General features: G+C 34.0%; 1 protein-coding gene across 8 annotated transcripts in view; it reads right to left on the bottom strand.

Moving 5' to 3' along the window:
• The window catches only part of LOC140437719 (interference hedgehog-like), a 234,167-nt gene that overhangs the window by 94,183 nt on the left and 112,871 nt on the right, over positions 1 to 27,113 (bottom strand). The window lies entirely within an intron of this gene.

Genomic DNA, 27,113 nt, shown 5'->3' on the forward strand with positions numbered 1-27,113 from the left:
GAGACCAGGTACAATTGCGAGATAACAAATTTTGTATACATGCTATAATAATCAAGTCTGAATTGTGCTGACTCCGGTACTGCACTAAGGTGAAATATGGAGGGCGAGAAATGAACATGTTCAAAGAATGCCACACCTTCTAGATGTCCTCTCAATGTACACCGTCTCACTGCAGGATAATATATTCTTAATTTTTTATTACATCTTGGTTGATTAAACTGGACGCAAATCGTTGCGGTTTTATTGCACAACTCGGGTTCGCATAGTGTTCCACTATTATGCATGAGAATATATTTCACTTTACATATTTTATTAGAAATATAATCAACCATAAATTTTAAGCTTGTCTGAATATTCAATTATTTCTGAGGATTTTTTTTTTCAAACAGTTTGCCTAAAGTGAGGTAAAATATACTTGATGTATTCAAATGTGCTCATAATTTTTTTGTCTGTTATCTTCTATTGTTACTGCCAATTGTTACTTCGTACATCCTACATCGTACACCCGAAAAGGTTTTTTTAAGTATTTAAGCCAGTTCTACCGTGTACTGGCTCTGATTTGGTTACGATAAAAAAATATACACCAAATTACTTTAAAAAATACATTATCGAGCTTCGTACAAAGTTATTTTTTACCATATTGAACATATTTACTAACATTTTCACGTATGAGGGCCACTTCTAGACATGTATGAAAATTGCGCAGCACTAATCACATTGATAATGGCATTTTTAAATTTTTAGGTTTTAAAGTAGAAAAACATTCAAAAATAAAATAAAATTATCTTACAATTTCGTGCAAATGGAACAGTATATCTTTTCAGAGTCCATATAAAGCTCCTTGTATGGCTTAATCAAAATACAGTTAGTTTTAGGCATTTTTTACAATTTTAAAACAAAATTAAGTACCTACGAACTACGAACATAACTAACCACCGTCCGTCCATTTTCTAATGTTTCTAAAATGCCGAATATTATCTACAGTTTCTAAAATTTCCAATAAATTTGCATTTCCCCATATCATAAAGTTATTCTTCTTCTTAAGGTGCTCTCTCCATTGCTCACTGCAAATTGCAAATCGCTCTTTATCTTGACCTGTTCATAGTATCGAATGTGTGTCCATGCCTGTCCAGTCTCTTACATTTTTCAGCCAGTAGCATTTTCTTCTTCCTGGAACTCTTCTTCCTTTCACTTTTCCTTCCATTATCAGTTGTAGGAAGTTGTATTTTTCTCCTCTGTAAATATGTCCTAGATAACTCGTTTTTCTGATTTTTACAACATTTAGGAGTTCTCTCTCAGTCCCCATTCTTCTCAGCACCTCGTTGTTGGTCACGTGCTCTGTACAAGAGATTTTCAGCATCCTTCGAAAAACCCACATCTCAAAGGCTTCTACACGTCTCATACTTGTGATTCCGAGGGTCCATGTTTGCACTCCGTATAGCAATATGGATTAAATGAATGTTTTTACAAATTGGTATCAGATATCCAACGATAAGGATTATTAGGAATTTTTTCATTCTTTGAAAAACGGACCTAGCATACTCTATACGAGCAGGTATTTCTACTTCGTAGTCAAGATCGTCTGTTATCCAGCAACCAAGATACTGGAATTTTTGTACGGGTTCTATCTGTTTGTTGTAGATACGAATATTAATGTTGGCATTTGATGCACGTGTAACAGCCATTACTTAGGTTTTATTTGTGTTTATATTCAGCCCCAAGCTATCTCACTCTCTGGTTGTGGCATTCAAAAGTCGTTGCAAAGCCTCAGCACTGTCCGCAATAATGACGGTGTCGTCTGCGTATCTGTCGTAAGTTGTTTACATATTCTCAGTTGATTTTTATTCCTTCTTCAATATTTTCGAGGGCATTTTGGAAGATCTTTTCGGAATATATATTAAACAATAGTGGAGGAAGACACAGCCGTGGCGAACTCCTCTTTTTATTGACATTTCTGTTGTCATACGATTGTCTATTTTAATCGACGCCATTTGATCCCAATATAGGTTTTTAAAAAGGGCCACCGTGTTATCGTCTATACCATGTTGTGTTAGGGTTTCTATGAGTTCTGTGTGCTTTACTCGATCAAACGCTTTTTCGTAGTCGATAAAACAAAGAAACACATCTTTTCGTTGATCTCGGCATTTTTGTAGTAATATCTGGTCAAATAATGCCTCCTTCGTACCAAGCCCCATACGAAATCCAAATTGATTGTCGCTCAGATTTCTTTCGCATTCTCTGTATATACGTTGATGTACAATTTTGAGTAAAATTTTCAGAAAATGGCTCATCGGGCTAATTAATCTGAACTGTGAGCATCTATTTGCTTTATTTTTCTTGGGTATAGGTATAAATGTCGATCTAGGCCAGTCTTCTGAGAAGATTCCAGTGGTATATATTTTGTTAAATAGTAGTGTTAAGGACTGAAGATTTTCTTCATTGAAAAGTTTTATCATCTCTCTCTCTCTCTCTCTCTCTCTATATATATATATATATATATATATATATATATATATATATATATATATATATCTCACCTGGACCTGAGGCCTTTCGTGGCTTTGCCATATTGATTTTTTTTGTAACTTCAGATGTTAATATATCAAGTATTGTGTCTTGTACTATATTCATTTGTGGTTCTGTTCTCTCCTCATCAAACAGATCTTCGATGTATTTTTCCCATATATTTTCTACATTTTCTGGGCTAGATACTATTTGGTTATTATCATCTACTAGAGTTGTTGTAGTCAATTTTTTCTTTATATTTGTGACTTCCTTCATTTTTTTGTATGCATTGAAGTAGTCATGTTTTTTTAGTAATTCCCTCGGTTCCTCACATCTGCTTTTTATCCATTCTTCTTTGGCTTTTCTGATTTTGTTTCGGATGGTTCTATGGGTTTCTTTATATTTTACTTCATTGAGGTTTTTGTAAGATCTTCTTACATCCATCAGTTCTAGGATTTCTTCTGTCATCCATGTATTCTTTGTTTTTCTTGTGTTGTCTTGTAGTTGTTCTGTTTGTATAGTTGTGCTTGTTTTGAAGGTGTGCCAAATACTTTCTACTGATTCTTCTGCTACTGCGGGTGCTTCACTGAATTTTTCTTTGAGTGTATCCTTGACTATTTTCAAGTTTTTCGAGGCTAGGTTATATCTTCTTTCTGCGTTTGATTTTCTTCAGTTTAATTGAGATTTTACCGATAACAGGATTGTGGTAGGAACCGATGTCCGTCCCGGGATATGTTTTAACTGTCCTGATTCCATTTCTATAACGCTTGTCGATTAATATATAACCAATCTGGTTTCTTATTATGTGGTTTTGAATATCTCCAAGTGCTTTCCATGTATTTTAACTTTTTTTTTGGTATGTTAAACCAGGTGTTTGCGATCATTAGATCTTCTTCTTGGCAAAATTGGACCAGTATTTCTCCTCTATCATTTCTTTGGCACAATCCAAAGTTTCCGACTACTTTGGCATTAAAATCTCCCATAATAATGTTTACAGCATTTTTCTTTGCAATCTTCATTAGCTGTTCGATTTCTTGGAAGAATTCTCGTATTTCTCTTTCTAGTTTTTCTCATGTAGGAGCATATACTTGAATAAAGTTAATATTTCGAGGAGTGGTATTAATTTGTAGGATAGCTACTCTATCAGATATAGGTATAAAGTTCTTTACATTTAATGCTTTTCTCGTCAACTATAAATGCCACTCCGTTATAATGATGAGGATGGACAGTACTAGCATAGTATATCACATTGTTATCGATGTTTGTCTGTCCAGATCCAGGCCACCTAACTTCACTGACTCCGAGAATGTCTTACACACCGCAGTATTACAACCGATTAAACCAATATCTGATTGTCGCCTATAAGTATCTGATTCCAAGCCTATTAAGAAGTCATTCTTCTCTAACCTTGGAGTTGGTTATGGTATAGCTGCTGCCCTATACCATGTCCTCAGTTGATCCGCGGGTGCTTATTTGGCGAACCTTATTCGCACCTATCCTGTATAATATAATATAATATAATATTATTATTGAAGGGACTATATTCTTATTGTTACATATGGATATGGACTCTCAACCAGCGGGAAATCAATAAGCTTCTAGTATTTGAAAGAAAGATTCTCAGAATAATATTTTGCCCTCAAAGAGATGAATTCCCAGAGGATTGGAGAAGACGCCGCAATGCTGTATTGGTGACTCTGTATGGAACTGAAAACATAGTTAGACATATCAAGGCAAACCGAATAAGATGGGCAGGTCACGTGGTACGATCAGAGGATGACAGAGTGTTAAAGACAGTGTTTTTTGAAAGACCAGATGGTCTTCTTCTTTCAGTGCCTATTCGTTCCGAATATTGGCAATCATTCTGGCTATAATTATTTTATTGACTGATGCTTTAAATAGATTCGTTGTTGTTGTGGAGAACCATTTCCTCAGGTTCTTCAACCATGATATTCTCCTTCTCCCAATTCCTCGCTTTCCGAATACTTTACCCTGTAGGATTACCTTCAGTAATCTGTATTTAGTGCTGTTTCTCATTATATGTCCGAGATATTCCAACTTTCTCCTTTTAATGGTATACATCACCTCTCTTTCTTTGCCCACTCTTCGTAATACGGTCTCGTTGGTTATCTTGTCTGTCCATGATATCCTTAGAATTCGCCTGTATAGCCACATCTCGAAGGCTTCAAGTTTTTTCTCCATTGCTTCAGTTAGTGTCCAGGATTCAACTCCGTAATACAATATTGAGAAGATATAATATCGTAGGAGCCTTACTTTTATCTCCAGATTAAGATTGTGGCTTTTAAAGAGTTTGGCCATGTTATTGAATGCACTCCTAGCCTTCTCTATTCTACATTTTATTTCCTGTGAGTGATCCCATTGTTCATTTACTGTTACCAGACCAGATGGTAGAAGATCAGTAGGCCGACCGAGAAAAAGATGGAAGGATGATGTTGAAGCCGATTTATCTAGAATTGGGGTACAACAATGGGAAATAGAAGCTCAAGATCGTGGAGGATGGAGGGCGATAGTGGATGCGGCGAAGACTCACCCCAAGTTGTAAAGCCAGTGAAGAAGAATAGTGTGAAATACCAAGAAGATTTTACAGCACCATTTATTTTCATTCAAACTATGAATAATACGTATTTCTCTCTGTTATTAAAGGGATTTTTATCTATTTTGCATCCATTTTGCTTCGATTTATACAAAAAAATGCAAACAGTTTTCTAGTTGCATAAAATGTGCAAAATATGCTCTGTGCATATTTGCCTAAGTCTGGCCACGACGGAGTAAACTGCATTTGTTCCAAAAAAGCATTGGTTCCAAAAAAATACACTGCATGCTCGTGTATTACCTTTCAAATAATCATTGCGCAATAATAGTAATTTACGAGGCATCTTCTTACCAATACAACAAACATATCTCGAAATTCCTAATGTATAAAGAAACTAATTTAACTGAATTTATTGTGTAACTTTACCGGCCACAAGCCATAATAACACTTAACTAATACGGCCTACCATTAAAAATAATTGGATATTTCTCTTGACGCGTTGGTAACTATCAGTCTATAATTTCATTTTTTTCTTTCTCTCCGTTGGACGGTACCCGTCTATTTTTTAGAGAATCGTTGAACTCAACAAGGTTGAACTAATCGGTTAATGAGAGTTAGGTAGGAAGTTAGAGTTAGACGAATATCGCAGGTATGCCTTAGCCAGCGTGTGTTAATATTGATGAAACTACACGCCTCTTTCTACCAAAATTAATTAAGCTTTTCTGAAACTGGGCTTCTCGTTTAAGAAAGAATTGAATTGGTTAATAAATGTGTTAAAAAAAAGATACAAAAGCATGTGGTTTCATAGATTATTAAAATAATAGAATAAACAAATACTACAAAAGGATTTTATTATAAGAGACTTCAAATTTAGCAAGAGTCCGCCTTCAGTACCTGTCATCGCTTTAAATTTATATTGAGGATCTTTGGGATCAAATCAGTTCGTTTTAAGGGTTGTAATCGGTGCCATGGGAATTAATGCTAATATAATTTATCCCAGTAGAAAGTGGAACATTAAAAAAGCCAATTTGTCATTATACTCTCAGTTCTTGATACCTTATTAACAGACAATCCTCACACGTCCTTAAATACCCAAGAAAAATACAGTGGTACAATACCTTGACATACGAGTGTAATTTTGCTCGTAAGTCAAAGCAATTTTCCCCATTGAAATTAACTGAAATGTCATTAATCCGTTCCAGTCCCAAAAAAAAGTGTTTTTAAATAAGAAAAATGTATTTAAAAGAAGAAATACTTATTTATAAGTAACAAAAAATACATACATATTCTGTAAAAACATAAGAAAAAGTGAAACGCTTACGGAAGAGCTTCATTTTCGTCAGTGGTCTTCGCTTTTTTCGTCACACTTTGCTCATTTTCATCTGTAGATCGTTTAAAAAAACTGTCCAAGGAGGTTTGTTTCTTCTTCCCTTTCAGAATGTTGTGGAAATGCGTTAGACAAATTTCGTTGAACTACACCGATGCACGACCAGTTGTAACTTTTTCGGGGTGATTTTTATCCACGAATTCTGCAACTTTCTCCCACATTCCCAGGATCTCCTTTATATCTCTTGTAGAGACAACGTCTTCCAATTCTGGCTTCCTTTCAAAACTAATTTTTCGTTGAACCACCGTATGCTGCTGCGAATGTAGTTCGTCTAACTCCTCAGCTCCTGAGACTGTTCCTCGACAAGTTCGTTCCCATCTCTTTCTTGCACCTCCAGACCCATGGATTTTCCAAGAGAAACAATCTCATCTACCACGGCACTTCGGGTTCCAGTCCTTCGCAGACCCTTTCATCTCTAGCCTCAGGCCACAGCTGTTTCCATGCAGAGGTTAAGGTCCTTGTTGTAACACCTAGCCAGGCCTGCTCAATAATTCTTAGACATATTACTATGTTAAAGTGGTCCTTCAAGAACTCTCGAATGGTAAGCTTTGTGTTCTCCGTCACCTCAAAGCAGCGCCGAAAAACGTGCTTGGTATACAACTTCTTAAAATTAGAAATCATTTGCTGATCCATGAGATGAGTGGTGTTGGCTGGTAGGTAGAGAAGCTTTATAAACTTGAACTCTTGGGAGTAAATCATCTTCGAGATTTGGTGGGTGAGAAGGGGCATTATCGAGGACAAGATGGGTTTGCATGGGTAGGTTGTTTTGCTGTAGACATTTTTTAACAGAAGGGGCAAACACCAGGTTTATCCACTCCACAAAGAATTTCCTGGTGACCCACGCCTTTGGATTTGCCCTCCACATAACTGGCCAGTTTTTCTTTTAAAATCATATGTGACTTAAAGGCTCTGGGATTTTCAGAATGGTTCACTAGAAGAGGTTTGATTTTACAGTCGCCACTCGCATTGGCGCAAAGAGTTAATCTATCTTTCATAGGTTTGTGACCTGGAATCGTCTTCTCCTCTGCCGTTATGTACGTCCTATTTGGCATCTTTTTCCAGAAAAGCCCTGTCTCGTCACAGTTGAAGACTTGCTGGGGGATGTATCCTTTGGCTTCTATCAGTTCGGAAAACGTTTTGATGTAAACCTCAGCTGCTTTCACATCCGAACTTGCTGCCTCACCATGCCTGACGACGAAGTGAATGCCGGTCCTTTTGTGAATGTTTTTCGAGTGAATGTATTTTGCTTTGTTCTGGGAAAGTTGCTTGTGCCTATTCAGTAAGCTGTAATACCATTTTTTGCCAGGGCGATCATTGGCAAAAGGAGTTTTAATATTTGCCTCTCGAACAAGTTTTTGTACTGAACTCAATAACCCGTCTTTATCAATTGGAAACCCCATCTTCGCATAAGTTATCCATTCAACTAGGATGTCTTCAGTCCTCTTTCCCAAGTGACAGTCGAATCCACAGTGCACCGAATCTCTTGGAGACTTTCCGGATATTTTACTACGCAAAATATTTCTCGGAATTTTAAATTCACGACTGGCTGTGGCCACAGGCATTCCTTCGGATATGGCATTTAAAGCTAAATTTACTTTTGAAGGTGAGATCCGGAATTTCGGTGTTTTTATCTTTTCTACTCTGCTTTTATTATTCGTTAGTGCGTTTGGTATATTTGATATATTATATAAAGTATATTTATGTAAACATGCTACCTTTGTAGAATAATAAACGCCTATATGCGGTTTAGTGGCTGTTAGTGGTGCCTCTACCTCACTTTATGCATATCTTTTGTATCAAATGTAAATATTATTAGGTAACAATAAATCTTTTTTACTTTAAAATATTGTACCCAATACCGCATTGTAGCAAATTTGCAACACACAAAAGAATGTTGAAAAGATTGTCGAAGAATCAGATTTTTTCAATATTTTGTTTAGTGATTATATTCGTAAATATCTTTTTAATCGAAAAATAAAAATGCGCAATCAAATATGGTTAATGTGTGGTGGGACAGAAATATCCAAAAGTATTCATCTTTAAAAATATAACCACTAGTTTCTTAGTGTATCAAACATAAAGTTAATTAAGCGAAAATTCCAACGTTTTATATATCTCACAAAAAGACGTTAACGATATATTCTGCTCCAATTTACTCTGTATTTTCTCGTTGGAAATTGGAAGGTAGTACATTCTCACGTCGTATTTCTGAACAAGCGATAATCGAACGACAACTAGAAGACAGTTTTACCGATCGAGACCGAATGAGATATGCAAACTGATCGCATTCTACACCTTATTTCTGCAAATGGTCTTTAATCTAAATGGATCTACTTGTTCTTGAACTGCCTCCTCCGGTCGTTCTCTATACTGACGCTGATGGCATATGCTAATGTAATCTAATTTTAATATAACCAAGATATACAGTGGAGACCAAAAAGTTGCACTTTGGCTTTAACACAATGAATACTTTGTTTAGCATTTGGGTGCATACCTACACAGCCAGAAACTAATTTTATAAAAAGGAATTTTCACACCTTTTCAATAGGTTTTGGTAGAGATACGAAATTCCAGACCTATGGAAAACAGCGGAGGTCATCTCTTTATTCAAAAAGATGGTAAACAATTTAATAAAGGTAAATACTTTGTATTTATGAGTACAGTTATACTACAATCGGCCCGCCTACTTAATGCACAGCAAAATTATAGGAAATTATTTTAGTAAAAGAAGTAAACTCAACCTGTAACCTATGTTTAAAAATAAGGTAGTCGAGTCAGGGTCAGGATTCAAACGCACTTCGACTAAACCATTTCAGCAGTGAAGCGAAATGAGAGTCGACCGCCTGCCCCGCTTGTCTATCTGACCAAATATTCTGTTCTATATTCGATATAAAAACTAAAATAGTTTTGAATCTTACTTAAAAAAACATTGAACTTTTTATATTAACATGTCCATGGTTCCAAATTTGAGCTTTTTATACATAACTGTCATCAATTGTCAGCTACATATTCTTATTAAACTGATGATATGTTTAGATTCATATACGAAACGTTTTCATTAAAGAATGAAGTAGCACGATTATTGTTTTCTTCTCCACTTTTGTGACCGGTAACCCTCACACAAGCATCCTTGTGAACCAAATATTATGTGGTTTTCTGGGTTTTTCCGTGATTGTTCTGACGACGTTTTAGCAAGGTCACACTTGCCATTGTTAAGTCAGGTAGTAACACTTCTTGCTACTGGTGATTGAAGAAAACTGGCTCTTCTGCTCGATCCAATGTTTTAACCTCGTTTAGGCTATTGTGCTCCTTCAAGGGTGGTATTTTTATTGGTTAAACGTGAGTCTCATGTTGCCGCTCTCCGAGATAGGGTGCAGGCTGTAAAGCAGGAATACCAGAAGGATTTCTTAAGTACAAGTTCCGTGGGAAAACGGTCCTTGTCAGATTGTTGGCCTTTTGTTTGTTTGGGTAAAACGCGTGGAGGATAGCTGTGGCTGTGTCCTCACCTAGGATCGTTGTACAATGAGATTGGGAAACCACAGAAAACCAATCTCCCCCTGTCCTTGTGATTTGAATTCGACTCTTAAGAAGTTTGTGTGGTGCTGACTGTTTAGTGTTTGGTGTTGTGGATGTGTGGGTTTATTTCTGGTGGTCCACGCGTCCAGATTCGCGACCCGTTGATACCGTGATACCGTTCGCCATCAAAAAATTTGGCCGGGATGTTACAGAAAGTTTAACGTTAATGCACGTTCTCTTTAAAACATGAATTTAACTTCGAGGATTCCTGTATTTTGACAAAAGAAAAAAACCATTCAAAACGTGTTTTCTTGGAAATGTGTTTCATAAAATCCAATACGTCTTGTATAAATAAAAAGTCTGACATAGATAAACTGAGCAACATTTATTGTTAGTTACTGACAAAACATCAAAAATAAAATGAAGATTTACTTTTACATATACACACCATAATACAACTGCATGCAAAACATGTTGCATACCATCAAGTCAGGTTTAATATACTACTTCCATTAATAAAACATGAAGAACACCTAATTACAATTTAATCATACTATTTTTGTTTTTTCTTTCTGTTCTCTGTGGATCAGTTAAAACATACCATTAGAAGATGTTACAAACACACCATTTAAAATGTATTTTGTTCATTATTTTATATGTTATATTTTATATGTGTGTTATTAATGTTGAGTGTCATAGCTTTATATAAATAATCTCAACGACTAGTAAGTTGCACTGACAATTTGCGATATATTGTAAATATTTACACATTCTTCTAATTATAGTGTCTTGAAAAAGGAATGAAACAATTCCGAAAGCTAGACCAAAAGTCAAAAGAATGTTTCTGTAACATCCCGGCTAAACTTTCTGACTGCAGCCCCAATAAACTGTTTTGTTTGTTTATATCGACAGTCAATAATATCCAGTATTTCTTGGTTGGATATATATATATATATATATATATATATATATATATATATATATATATATATATATATATATATATATATATATATATATATATATAATTTGTTTCAGAAGTTTTTAATGATCATTTTCAAAGACATTTTACGATTTCTGCACACCCTCTAATAAGAATGTTTTAAATTGAAGACAAAAATTTAAAAAAGAACATAGAGACTTGTTTGCCACGGTGTATTATATGCAGGTATCACGCATATACTTAGACAATGGGAAAACAAGGTTGCCAGATTCTTTTGACTAATACCATTACATAATAAACAAAACGAACGGAAACTTCTTAAAACCAGTCTACAACGTTAACGATGACATTTGCTAAAAATGAATGTTGCTCATTAATTTTTATAAATTTTAAATCATTAATTAACTTTATACAGAGTTTATATGTTCTAGATTCGACCAATAGTGTGAAATTATTATGACCGTAATTTGTCTTATATTAGAGATCTATTACTGACTGAATACATACTTTAAGTATCAGGAAGAGGACATTTTCTTTAAAGAGTATATTATATAAAAGATGCTTGGCAAAAAAGCTGTCTTCAAATATGTGTAGGAGCTAGAAAGTCAACTTAGAACAATATTTTACATATTGAAGCTCTAGAATCTAGAAAACCAACCCATAGACGGAAATACCTGGGAATAAAATGTCTGGTTAAAGTGCTTTTCACTCATTGTACCAGAAAACCTTAAATGACACTGGATGTGCTTTTTATGTTTTTCTGAGATATAGAAAAAGTATTTAAGTTGCTCCACAACTTTTCTATTTTACGTGTTAAAGCCTTAGCTGTTCATGAAGCTTTATATATTTATTATATTATATTATATTATATATATTATATTGATATGTTTAAAAGAAAGAGATGATATTGCTGCGGCCTACGAAAATGCGACGAAGAGTGTAGTTTTCAATCAATGCGACAAAGAATATTATTGGCAATGGTGTATTAGGGAAAACTATTACCTTTAATGAAAAGTCAGCGAAAATAATTTTTTGTGTGTCAACGAAAACGGTTAGTACTGAAAAACTTTCAGCGAAAAGAATTAATTTTCGATGGGTAACAGAAAACATAATCACTTCTAATAATATGTGGTGAAAACTTATCATCATCGTCACGGTGCTACAGCTCTTAAAGGGCCTTGACTTTCTCAAGCTTTCTGCGCCATTCTGCTCTCCCTTGCTTGGATATTCCAGTTGGCAACACCGAACTTCTCAGCATGGTCTTCTTCTCTCCGAGGTCAGAAAAATCCTTTCAATTATATAATAGTTCGCTTCGAAGATCGTATACTAGTTCGCTCCCAGGGTTAGGCGGATTATGTATTTATCTATTAAGTTCTAGGAAAATTAATATCCGAAAAATTGCGACATTGGTTGTTACATATTTATATACAGGACATGGGAATTAGATTATATTCACTTCATTTTTGTCAATATTTTGAAAAATGTTATACTCCAGTCGTCAGAGACGAAAATGCCAATAAACCTCTAAAAATCATACGAACAAGTTGAATTTTGCCAAGCATATTAATTTTGGGAACCCAAAAGAGATGCAAAAAAGTTTTGCTCTCTCGAGGATCGTAAACAATGCCAGAAATCGCGCCACGTTTATTTATGTAACACCTGCATAAAATCTGAGTTTAGTTGCGGCAAAATACAAAAACTGCATACGAAAGCTGAACTCTTTACCTTTAAAACACATCTTGATTTTTGCCAATTCTTCTCTTCATGATGCGCCTATCCGCGAATATTGGCGATCATCATGGCAATCTTTATCTTATCTCCAGCAGCGCGGAAAAGCTGCACAGATGTTGTATTGAACCAGATTCTAGGTTCTTTAACCAAGATGTTCTTCTTCTTCCTGGACCTCGTTTACCAAATATTTTTCCTTGCAGGATGGCTTTAAGGAGAGCATATCTGGATTCATTTCGCATAATATGTTCGAAGAATTGTAACTTTCGAGATTTGATGGTGGTCAGTAGCTCTCGGTTCTTATTAATTCTTCTGAGAACCTCCTCATTTGTGATTCGGTCAGTCCACGGGATCTTAAGTATTCTCCGAAATAGCCACATCTCAAATGCTTTCAGTTTTCTGCATTTTTTCGTTAGGTCACTTTAATCAAAAGATATCGAATTTTTACCGTCGGCAAATTTTATTTCGCGCGCGTAACTGACATGCAAAATCGACGGTCGCTTCAAGCGTTGTTTCTAATAGAATGGTTCATTCTACACAAAAAATGCTTATAAACATTTTTGTTTAAAATTATCTCAGCTACATTTTTTATTTGAAACATTTTTTTCTGCGGTGTACAGATTCTTGGTAAATCGATTTTTATGCGTTTTTACCCCCCTGCAAGGGCGGTTTTAGGGGGAAGTCAGGAGGTAAACGTAGTAAACCTTTTTGCATCTTATTTTGGATCCCAAAATTAATATTCTCTGCAAAATTTAGCTTGTTCTTATGATTTTTAGGGGTCAATTATCTGACGACTAGACTATTAGAGATTGATTTAGAAATTTTATTAGAAATCTGATATGATCTGGTTTAGGAATTTAGCTATTTTGATATTAATTCTATTTTTAAAAATTACTGAAATAATTTGTGCTAATTCAAAAATATATTAGACAAAGCAATACAAGTGTAAAAAAAAGTTGTATATAATATAGTTTGGTATATATGCGTTATATATACAACCACAATAAAAATTCTCAAGAATGTTTGTTATATGCAAAAATTGTACTTCTATATTTGCTAAGTTTTGAGAAATTATTACGATCTGGCAACATCCGATGACGGATTAACTCCGAACCGTGCTTCCCATGACCTCACTCTCCAAGAAGTGCATGCTTATAAAATACCCCATAAGATGAGCGTTCAATGGACATTGGCTGCGAAATCTCTATCGGTCATTTTGAATTATGGACCATGTCGTCGGAATCCGCACAAAGAGGAGTCGGATATTACAGGTAGGTATATTTTTTCTAAATTGAGATGTTGAGAATCTAATTTGAATCTGAATGTGGCAATAAATTTGTTTATATGTGCATTTGCACACATACGATAAATAATTGTTTCGCTTGGAATTTGTTACGCCAAAAAATACGATGTAATTCACAAGTTACAAATAGATGGCAACACATTAAAAAGTTAGATGATGAATTGTAAAATTTTAAATATTAGGAGTATTAGGAAAATAACTATAACATAGACAAGAGAAAAGAAACAAATGATTAGGATATTGAGAAATGTAGAGTAAAAATAAAATTTTATATAAGGCAGATTGAGAGCGTAGGTCAAAATTTTGGGCCAATGCTTTTTAATGCATTCATTTTTTTCGAATCCTGAGAAAACTAATAAATATATTTGAAAAATTTAAACGCAGAATGAAAGATTACATGATTGCCGAGGGCAAAAATTCCCTGAAAACTTCTATAATGTTTATTTTAATAAGTTACAGGGGTGACAAAGAAAATAAAATTTACTGTGATTTTTAGTTTCAAATATCTCACACAAAAAAACTTTTTCTTTATTCTAAGGAACTTTCTACCTTCGGTAAAAATGTAATCTTTCATTCTGCGTTTAAATTTTTCAAAAATATTTATTAGTTTTTTCAGGATTCGAAAAAAATGAATGCATTAAAAAGCAGTGGCCCGAAATTGTGCGCCTACGCTCTTAACAATAGCTGCAAATAAGGAGAGTGGCAGAGTTTTCGACAAAATAATAATAGACTTAAGTGTGACTGAGGGATTCCTCTTCGAACGAGTCGCTGAATTCCGAAACTTCATAAGCATAACTTAGGTAATTATTTCTTTGCTTTGTAGTTAGTTCTCCTTCTATATAAATCTTCTTCTTTACAAGCCATCTCCGCGACGGAGGTTGGCAATCATCTTGGCTAGTCTGATCTTAGATGCTGCCGCTCTGAATAGTTCGATTGATGTGCATGCGTACCATTCCCTCAAGTTACGCAACCATGAGATTCGTCTCCTTCCTACATTTTTCTTGCCTTGGATTTTCCCTTTTATAATTAATTGAAGTATGTTGTATCTTTCATTACGCATAATATGCCCCAGGTATTGCAGCTTTCGTGTCTTGATGGTTTCCAATATTTCCATTCTTTTGTTGACTCTTCGTTGTTTGTTACACGCTCGGTCCATGATATCTTCAGGATTCTTCTATACACCCACAGTTTAAATGGTTCCAATTTCTACTGTGTATAGTGTATTTTTATGTATGAGAGAGTAATAAAACAATAAATTATGTATGCAAATCCCTAAACTGTTGATACGGGTGACTCAATGAAAAACAGATACTTGTCAACAAGTTTACAGAAGTACATAGGAAAACAATTTTAAATTGAGTATGACCACCAGGTATAAAGGTTGGAGCAGAATAGAATACAATAGTTGTGAGGGTTACTAATCCCTAAATAAGGTTGCCAGTGTCGGAGTGATGGAGGTTAACAGGTACTAATGAATTTGCAAGAAATGTAAGATGTTTATTTTATTGGTTATATATAACCAATAAAAGTTTAATAAGTACCTACCTATTTGCAAAATAAAGTTTAATTCTTTAGATAAAATAAAACGTTTTATTTTATCTGAAATGAGTGCATTCCACGAAGTAAGGGTTTCAACAATCAAACATTTAATTCTTTAATTCCAGGAATCTACGACAGTAATTGACTAGATAATTACCTTCTAAACTTATTCCACAGAAAATGTGATAGTGGATTTTTCCATTTTGTATATAGGAAGGTCCAAGTGGCGTATTCAAAATTCTTAACAGTTCACTAAAAGTAGGTACTTCAGTTGCAAGGTGCAGTTTATTGTGTATACTAGTGTTATGGAAAATTTGGAAGTGCCGTGTAAACGCCGAAAAATTGGTCCTCTAACAGTTAATGAAAAAACATTAATATTTAATTGTTTTAAATCATTTACAGACAAACGTTTGTGAAAGTGTTGATGAGACCGTTGAGTTAGTTAGCAGTACACTTGGTGTTGGGAAATCTACGATTTACAGAGTTATTAAAGAAGAGAAATGTGATAGTTTTCAAATGCCACGTAATGCTCCAGAAAAACCAAAATTTCAAATAGAATATCATTTTAAAGAAGGACTTCGACGGAAAGTGCATGATTTCTTCTTTAGACAAGAATTTCCAACATTGGATAAAGTTCTTGTCTCAGTTCGAGATGATAAGGATTACCCAGAAATGAGTCGAAGTACGTTATGGAAACTTTTAAAAGAAATAGGCTTCCGCTGGAAAAAGAATCCCAGAAAGTCTATTTTATTAGAAAGAAGCGATATTGTCATATGGAGAAGACATTTTATAAGAACCATAAAGGAAATGAGAAACCAAAAAAGAAAAATATTTTATCTTGATGAAACATGGATCAACAAGGGTCATACACCAAATAAATTTTGGCAGGATGAAACTGTTACAAGTCAAAGGCACGCTTTTGTAAATAACTTATCTACTGGTTTAAACCCACCATCAGGAAAGGGACGCAGGCTGATAATAGTACACATTGGCAGTTCAGACGGTTTTGTTGAAGGTGGTTTATTAACTTTTGAATCAACTCGTACCGGTGACTACCATGAAGACATGAACGCTGATGTCTTTCAAGAATGGTTCGAACAAATGATAGATCTTCTTCCTAAGAACTGTGTAATAGTAATGGATAATGCAAGTTATCACTCCAGACTTATAGAAGGACTGCCCACAACCAAGTGGTTAAAAAAAGACTTGCAGAATTGGCTGAGTTCAAAAAATATTACGTACCATCCCGGATCTATAAGAAAGGAACTTTATTCGTTGTGTGCCCTTCATAAAGAAAAATTTAAAAAATACGAAATTGATGAAATTGCCAAAAATCGTGGAATGACAGTACTTAGATCTCCACCATATCATTGTGAATTAAACCCGATTGAACTGGTATGGGCACAGATAAAGAGTGAAGTTTCAAGAAAAAATACCACTTTTAAAATTCATGATGTTAAACAGTTGTTTTTGGAGGCCGTAAATAATGTAAAACCTGAAAACTGGGAAAAGGCAGTAAATCACACTATTAAAGAAGAGGAAAAAATGTGGAAGCTGGACAATATTACTGATAAAATGATCGAGCCAGTTATTATAAATCTTGGTTCTGAAAGTTCATCTTCTGAATCTGATTTGGATTTGTAACAAGTAGCTGTAAGTTTTATATTAATATTTTGATTCATCTATTTAACATACCTTAGACGGTTTTAAAAACTCTTTTTCTCTTTTGTAATTTTTAAAAATTAAAAAAAATGTCAATTTTTTAAAACCCTTTTTAATGTAGGCCAGTCAGTTCTAATATAGTGTGTGATAAAAGAGGTCACTTTTGTTTACATACACATAACACTTTATAACACTGAAATAATTCATTTATTTTTTACAATTATTCAAAGTAATTTTTCAATTAATCTTGAGCACGCCCATGGAGTGGTCGCAGCTACCAGTTAAAATTATGCTAATTACTCTCTCGTTCATAAAAATAAACTATAGTGAAGTGACTAGTCAGTGTAGTAGTGTCTGGGGGCTCGGGAGACTGAGACCTCGGAAGCCCTGAAGAAGACATCAGAGAGGATGTCGAAAGCTCGACCCAATGGATATCGACGCGGTTCAACCCGGAAGACTGGTTATAATAGTATTAATCTTAGCTCTAGGTGTAATTGTACTAACCGCGGAAATCTTTCCGAATATATATATATATATATATATATATATATATATATATATATATATATATATATATATATATATATATATATATATATATATATATATGTATATATACTTTTAATGCAAGGTATTTAATTAAATTCTACATACTAGTTCTTATTTTGACCTTGTAATTAAACCTCACCGATAAATTTACGGATAGTAAATGAACACACCAAAGGAAGCAACTATGTATTAGAATTTAAAATTAAATCCTAAGCAAATTTAGTTCTTGATCATTAGCGTGTCATAAAAACAACATATTTTTGAGGAAACGTCATTTGAGAGATGGAAGGTGTCTACCTGTATTTTTTTCGTCCCCATAAAGTTTGGGCTTGTTGGGAAGAGACTATTCACGCGTGTACCCAACTAAAATCTGAATAAAATAACCATTTTAGGTGATGAATAATGGTTCTTTGGGCGGATTAACTTTACAGCGCGATGGGGCTTTTTATCCTTGCATGGATGTCCAGTGTCGTGCGCATTCTTACATTTTTAATAAGCGGCATATTAATATATCACATAAATCTTGTACATTTTACATTTTGAAATCGACGAAGTTATGATCAAAGGAACGCGGGATTATTATGCTGGCGCCAACACACCTGCTGTCTGTCTCATCATAAAGATTTATTTTGCTTTACGGAAAGACAAAAGATATTTATTAACAATAATATATATAGGAGTGTCCCGAGTATTACGTAAGCGTTAGTTAATATCCCGAATGACGGGATTAAAAAATTATGGCCATTATCTTCTAAATCCATTAACTGATAACTTCTCTCTTCATCAAGTAGTATGTATGCAAATTTCAACGCTCTTAACAACAATTTGCACATATTTTTTTCCTTATGATTAGATTTTGAATGAATTAAAATCACGTTTCATAAGAAATGTCAAATCAATAACTTTCTGAAGCAAGTTCTGTCACCATGTACTCAGCTTTGTTTCCAGCACGGTGCAGATATGTAGCAATCAGTACTATTATATATATATATATATATATATATATATATATATATATATATATATATATATATATATATATATATATATGTATGTATGTATATATCGTTCACTAAGATAATGGAGGGTTCTCGGTCAACAATTGGAGAATAAAAGAAAGGATATCACCTACTCCATCATTTTATTTGAAGACGTTTCGTTTAATAAATCTATAAACATCATCAGTTCATCTACACAATTATTTAAATAAGCAAACATCCATAGACAGAAGAAAATTTGCACATGGTTTACCTTACAAAAGATATGCAACAATATTATGAAGGAAGTGAACAAAATAGATTAATTTATGAACCATACAGATTAAAAAAGTACAAACGTTCAGTCTGAGTTATCATGTTAAAAGACTTTAGGGTAAGTGACAAACAAAAAAAGTGACAAAGTAAAATTAGCGGCAAAGGCGCGAGGCGAACACAATACGAACAAAAGTTGTACCAGAAGATATCTAAGACTTCAACAGGTTTCCATTTGAAAGTGTGTTATACATACCGTAGAATGGGGATACATTGATCATTTTTAAATTTTAATGTTAAACAAAACTTTTATCTAAGAGTTAAAATCGACTAAAAAAATCAGTAAAAATCGGGTTTCATTTATCAAGACACACAATAAATATTAACACTAAATGTTTGATACTTTTCAAGAAAAAAAATTTAAAGGACCTGATCAAAGATATACTGTAGATGGGGATATTTTGATCACACATGTAATTTTAGTTTAATATGAAAGTATCCCCAATGTTATTCACTATGAAAACATATTTTGACAAATCTTATTTTATTATGACTTTTTAGGGTAAAAAAAAATTATGAAACTTACAGAAAATAATGTATTTGATGATAATGAAATGAAACTGCACTTCAACAACTTAAAAACTACGAATTTTACAGAAAAATAAGGTATGTTAACGTGTTTCAAATTAAACTAAACTTCATCTACTTTAATGTCTTTTTTAAAAATGCATTTGGTGCTTCCATCTAAACACTCTATAGATGCGGGATTTGGTAAAAATTCAACTATATCCTCCTTACTAATTTGGGATATGTCGGCATCAATCATCTTAAATTCTGTCTTGCTGGGTTTTATGGATTTATAGCCTATGACTATTACTTCCGGCTCTACCTCCAAAATTTTACAGACATAGATATAAGTTTTTTTTCCTCTCTGAGATAAGAATTTTGCTAAAATATATCTACCTGCTTGAACCTTATCTACTTCAGACTGCACTTCGTAGTTTTCTTCATTTTCTAACAAGTCTGATTCATTTTCGGACTCAGATTCATCTGACTGTGATATGTGGCTGTCTTTATCTGAACTATCTTCTGATTGCTGCTCAATTATTGCTGTTGACACACTAGCTCCGGGAGCTACATCTAGTTTCTTTTTTCTTGTTTTTGGTCTCTCTGGTCCTCCAAATCTTTGCTCCTTTAGAAGTGCAGTTAATGCATCAACGGCGTCCGTGGGATCTTGTGGAGCGTCATCTGTTGGCAATTTCTTATAAACTTCACCCGGGCAAAACGGATAAATACCAGTAGAACGAAAGGAGCTAATTAAGTTTCGCTTTACTGCTGACGCAATTTTATCCGTTTGTTGGGATGAACCACCTTTCGAAACTCGAGGAGTGACTTCGTCAAGAGTTTTTAATGTTTTCCTTAAAAGAGATGAAAACATATCTTTTGGAACTGTACTAAGTCGCAAATTTTGTAATTTCCAATCCTGTTTCATTGGCCTGAAAAAGCCCACGTCCACAAATGGTTGGCACAAATGGGTAGAATTTGGAATTAAGCATATGAAGTCAATTTCATGTTCAGCACACATCTTAAGAACTTCAACATCCATGTGTGACGACAAATTATCTCCTATCAAAGCTTTTCTTCCTTCTAAACGTCGCACATGGGGTAAAAAGCAAGTTGTGAGCCAGTCTCTAAAAGTTACGCCATCTATCCATCCACTTTGAGTACGATTATACCTCGTCCCTTGGTTGCAGCATGGTTTATCGCAGCAAGGTAAACCACGCGGTCCATTTTCCTTCCACGTATCATACAGGTGAATGCTTTTATAAATGTCGTAGGGAGGGAGAAGAGTTCCGTCTGCAGCAGCACATACCATAATAGTGGTACAACTTTTGGAGTGATTCATCACTTTTTCGGGGTACTTAATGCCTCTTTTGTATATGCAACGTTTTTTCCCTGGATCGTCTGACAAATTAGATTCGTCATAGTTGAAAATGTTGGAACTGGGCAAATCTTTAATTACTGGCTCCAAGTTATTATAAAACTCTTCTAGTGTAACTCTTGAAACAGCAGCGCTAGCACGTTTAATATTTGTTGCTAGTCGTTGCCCAAACGAATCCTTATGCCTATTAAGTAGGCTGTATGCCCAGTCAATACCAGGCAGATTATTTTGAAATATAGCCACGTTTTTTCCTTGTTGATCCAAATACCATTTTGCCATCATTCGTAGGTCCTGAATAGATAAAGGAAAGCCCCAGTCAGCACATTTAGCGGCTACTTTTAAAATTGCTACCTCCTCTCCTTTGGTGAAAATAGTAGGACGTCCGGGGGTGCCAATATGTTTTCCTTTATATCTGTTATACAGGGTACCAAAGGGAATTTTATATTGTCTTGATGCTTCTCTAATAGATAGTGTACCTTCAACTACCCGTTCAATGGCTCTTTCTAAATTTGCTGGAGGGTAATCAGCGTAACTTCTGCTGCCAAGTAATCTTTTATGCTTACGGGGTATTTTCCTGCAAGAAAGAATACGTTTAAATAATATTTATTTGATTAATATTTTCATCTGTTCGAAAAAACGATTATACGGATCGTCTGGGGTAACATTGATCACACGATCAATGTTGCCCATTGTATTGATCAATGTTTTCCCCAGTAATTTCACGCCGTACTCTTAATCACTCCCATAACCTGCTTACGTTATTTTCAGTGAGATTCATGATCAAAGTACTTCTAATCACTACATGAAAGAATACGTTGTATAAACACTTTTTTCAAGTTTTTCACTTAACAAAATTTTAACATCAATACTCCAAAAAAATGCTTGTACTTCTAGCACACGCGTGTGTATCGGTATCGAATGGTCATAAATACTAAATAACAGTAACATTGCTGCCGACTAGGCAAAATTCGGTTATCGGCAGTGGCTAAGCGCACACGCCTGAGGCATATAATTAATTTTTAAAGTTTTGATCAAAATAACCCCCGAGTTCAAAGTATCCCCAATCTACGGTATACACTAAAAAACATACGTGTTAATAATACCACGACATGGCGATAATAATGATCGCCTCTACACCTTAGGAAACCAACGATGCCCACGTTAGTAGTCTGGGTTGCCTAACAATATCATATCATAACAAATCAAATTTTTCAGTCATCAAAAAGGATAAAATACGAAATTACAATAAACCATTATCGTAATATACATCAAAGAAGAGGAGAATCGCAGGAATGCATATGTAAAAACATTGGTAAACAGAGGAAAATGAAGACAAAAGAAAATAAAGACTGATACATCTGGTGATTATTTGTATATTACTAACAGTTCACGTATTCATTTCGCCATCCTAAATCTCTGAAGAAGACGTACGGCAATGCCTTCGGTGGTACCTTCAATAAGAATTTCATGCCCTAAACCATTTCAAAAGCATTTGCTGAGGTGGTGTTGGGATTATTTATTTACCTGTGTGTAGCAAATGATTGAGTTTTTTAGCTTGATTTATAACCGCAACAAAGAAGTCGAAAAAAGAACATGGGTAGATTGTAATCATGCTTTAATAAGATCGGAATGCATACCGAGTGAACAACACCGAAATGTTTGTTTGATTGTTTTGGTATCGGTACAGCATCGCGTGGGAAATGACGGGGATGCACAAGCACTTGTTTGAAATCTTGCTGTATCTGACGAAAATTAATTAGAAGTGTGATAAATTTGTTTAAAAAATTTTAATGTTTGCATTCGATATTCGATGCTATGCTGTTAAGGCTCGTAGAAAGTTTTTCGAGATGACAAATGGTACTACGCCCACACTATAATGGATATAAAACTTGGAACTTATAATTCTCCCCTATACTTCTTTTTTACTTGAGGAGAAAGTTATAATAGCAGGTGATTTCATTGCAAATATAAGTCAATCAAAAAGAGTCAATATATGGAGGATTGTAGTTTAGGTTAAAATTAATACTTGAACTACGTAATAGCACTAGTTATATTTATGGGAATTGATAGATTCTTCCAAATAAGACAAAGTCAATCACATATAAAGGTACACAAAATCGTTCTCAAATAAATCATTGATGCATAAAAAGAAGATATTTGTGATTGTACGGACTACAAGATAATAGTTTCTAAAATTGTAAACCATCAACAGACTTGCTTGTCTTTAACATTGAAATACGACGAGAAAGGAAAAAAAAGTAATTACTAATGTTTGTATTTTGAGAACGATTTCCGAAGTAGAAATTGAAACGTCAATAAACGTACTTTAACCTTTAATTGTGGCTTATTCCCATTTAAATAGTAAATATTTAATTATTATTAATTCCAATTTATGTACTAATGTTTGTATTTTGAGAACGATTTCCGAAGTGGAAATTGAAACGTCAATAAACGTAAGTTAACCTTTAATTGTGGCTTATTCTCATTTAAATAGTAATTAATCTAACATGTCACAAGAAAATAGCTTCAGAACAATATTAAGAAGCCTGTACAAATTTTTAATGACACGAATATCCTTGTTATCTATTCAGATATTTTTCAGTATTTGCATTAATTTTACATGCTGTACTTTATCCAATGCCTTTTCGAAGTCCACGAAACATGCAAATACATATTTTCTTTGGTCACGGCATTTTTGTAATAGGATGTTAAGCGCAAATAGTGCCTCCCTCGTTCCCATAGCATCTCTAAAACCAAATTGGATATCTTCGAGATGTTCTTCGCATTTGCGTCTAATTCTGTTCTGAAGTATTCTTAAGAAAATTTTAAGAGTGTGGCTCATTAGGCTAACTAATCGATATTCTGAGCATTTTCTCGCATTGTGTTTTTTAGGTATTGCGACAAAGATGGATTTGAGCCAATCTGTGGGAATCACTACGGTGTTATATATTGAATTAAAAAAGTCTTACTACTACTTTTATGTTAACATCCTCTATTAGTTTCAGCAACTCAGTTGATGTATTATCTGGACCACAAACTTTTCTAATTTTAGCATTATTTATAGCGTGTTCTACCTCGCATTTCATAATTTCTGGGCCGTCAGTACAGTTTTGGTAGAATTCGGCAATATTATTCCTGTCATCTTCAAACAACTCTGATATATACAGCTGCCATTCTTTTCTTGTTTCGTGCTCATTTACAATAATTTTGTTATTATTGTCAACGAGTATAGAGGGAACTCGTTTTTTAAATATGTTACTCATTTCTTTTAGTTTTTTGTGTATATTAAATAAGTCGTATTTAGATATCACATCCTCCATTTCGTCGCACCTTTCTCTCATCTATTTTTCTTTGGCTAATTTGATCTCCTTTTTTATTCTTGTCTGCAGGTGTCATATCTGTTTCATTAGATTTTATCAGTCGACGTTGTTCCATTAATTTCAAGATGTCTGTCATCCATTTATTTTTCTTGATTAAGTTTTTTCTACAATCATTTTTTGTGGAAATTTCGTTAACTTGGTTTTTAAATTCACTCCATAGTTCTTCTGGATCTTCTACTTGTTCTCCGATGTTTTTTATTCTATTGACAGATTTATATTCCAACAAGATGGCGAAGCCCGTTATACAGCGAAATCCGTAACATGATGATTGCAGGAAAAGAATGTTCACGTCTTCAAGCAGTGCTGATCTATCCCCTATCTCAAGACTCTTTGGCGTCAGAAAAAAAGCACTTCGAACTACACCAGTTGGCACAAATTCTGAATTAAAGAGTAAAATCGAGGAAATTTGGATTAAATTTCAACCAGATTACTGCCAAACATTAGTAAGCATTATGCCAAAGTAAATTGATGAAGTTTTAAAACGTAAGGGTGACTCCACACAGTGGTAACGCTGACTAAATATTTGGTCCAATTAAATGGCACCAGACATTACTTGTTCTATTTATTAATTTTATAATTATTTTAGTTGGTAAAAGTAGGAGATATAGCATTTTCGTTTCACCTCGTATTGATAATATAAATATTTTTAGTCTGTTTATAATAACACAGATTGCTTTTTCTTTTAATCTTGGTTACGCCTAGATATTTACGCTGAAAATATATATATGAATATTTTCACTTAGGTTGGTGGGAAAATGTACGCTGACAAGAGAATGATTTTGGGAGGATGATGCCACTCCTCGGTGGACCGGCTGCGAAAACAATCGATTTTATTCGTCATGTCGAAGTCATGAAGAATTTGCCATCGGAAATTCGTTAGTGTAGTAGTCAATAAGAACAGCTTAGGGTCTGAACAAGAAAACATCGTTTTCGGAGAGTTTTAAAAACCGGCAATTTTTCATTTAATAATATGAGTTTTGATGCTATGTGACAGTCTTTGTGAAGTTAGATAATCATTGGTTTGTTTTGAAGAATCATATAGTTATCTTCCAGGATAACCTGAGGCCCAGTTTTGGTGTTTATCAGCCTCTATTTTGTGTCTCCCATGGGTCGGATCCAGATCGTTTTGAAGTTTGTGTGGGACAGTGTTTTTGTATTCTAATCTAAGGTTTAGTTTTCTGTTAAATAAAATTAACCTTGATAATTAATTAATAATTCAGAGAAGTTTGGTATTTAATTTCGACATATGACAGTTAGTACATCGTTTCGGTCATTTGGTACATAACCAAAATTTTAAATTCTGTTTTGTTAAAAGGTTAAACTCAATGTAAGGTTTGTCGATAAATTTGCATAATTTTATTTGTAATAACTGTTTATGTACAATAAAAATAAATATGTAATGTTTCTCTTTAAACCAGAGGTTTAAAAATTATTTCTTTTAAACAAGATATTCACATTCAAATAAATTCTAATTAAAAAAAAAACTAAACTTCTAAAATACTATATCATATTAGTTTTGGTCCAATTCCTATGCGTTTGGACTCGTAGGTATCAGTGTTTTTTAATGTATTCCTTTGTCCTTTCGTAAATTGTGATTACCAGCTTCAGCATTGTTTTGGACAACAATGATTATAAAGGAACACTACAGAACTATTACAAATTAATTGAAAAACTAGTAGACTTTTTGAAGAATAAAAGAAAAACAAATTCAGTTTTGCCTTTTCAGATCGTCTTGCAAAAACAATTATTTGCTTGTACAGGTGTTCACGTTTAAACTAGATGGTGATTTAAATAAGTCAACAAAGCTCGCTGGTCAATATTAGTTATTTGTAATTTGCCACGCACGGTGTTTTCTTTGCAAGAGTAAAGGCAAAGGCCAGTTTCTGTGAAGTCGTAAGGTTATTTTATAATTATTATGAAGTTACTCGATATTACCTTACAATTCGAAGAAAAATTGTTTGTAATAAACAATTTAAATAGCTTTAAAACTAATGAATGGATGATGAATCACTGTGAAATTTTGAGAATATTTTTAACACTACTAGACCCAACTTTTCACGCAATATCAGGGTTGAAGGTTCATTTTCTACAGTTTTCATTAATATTTGTTGAAAATTAAAAATTCTTAGATTTTTACAGTTTTCTATGCAACAAATTGATAAATCAATATTTATAAATCGCCATTTTAAAACTTTAAACGTGTTTTATCAGCTATTAGTTACCTGAAATTTTGTTTAAAATGCTTTATAAAATAATAAATAATATAAAAAAATAAATATTATATATTACCGTTCTAACCCACTGCAGGAAACAGAGTTATTGAGGTCCACAAAATTCAAAAACTTATTTTTCTGGACTAAATAGTAAAAAACAAAAAAGTACAAATACTACTAGGGTTTTCCACAGTTTCCACTGTATTATTTTTCTCACAGTTTTATTATTATTATAACAATATAAAAGAGTAAGCCTCTAACTTTACGAGTAAGTTTCTAACTTTACACTATCTATCTATCTATCTAATTAGCCTTCTTTGGTCCATCTTTGGACATAGGCCTCCCCAATCCTCTTCCATTCTTCTCTGTCTGTCGCTACAGTCATCCGCCTAAAGCCCATGTGCTTCTTGATATCATCTGCCCATCTTATTTGGGGCCTTCCTCTGCTTCGTTTATATTCCCACGGTCTCCAACTTATAAGAATTTTGTTCCATCTGTCTTCTTCTTGTCTTATATTGTGCCCGGCAAATCTCCATTTCAATTTTGCAACTTCTGGTCTAACATCCGTCACTTTTGTTTTCTCTCTTATCCACTCGTTTCTCTTTTTATCCATTAGTATTATGTGCAACATTTGTCTTTCCA

The sequence above is a fragment of the Diabrotica undecimpunctata genome, chromosome 3 (genome assembly GCF_040954645.1).
Source record: "Diabrotica undecimpunctata isolate CICGRU chromosome 3, icDiaUnde3, whole genome shotgun sequence".
NCBI lineage: Eukaryota > Metazoa > Arthropoda > Insecta > Coleoptera > Chrysomelidae > Diabrotica > Diabrotica undecimpunctata.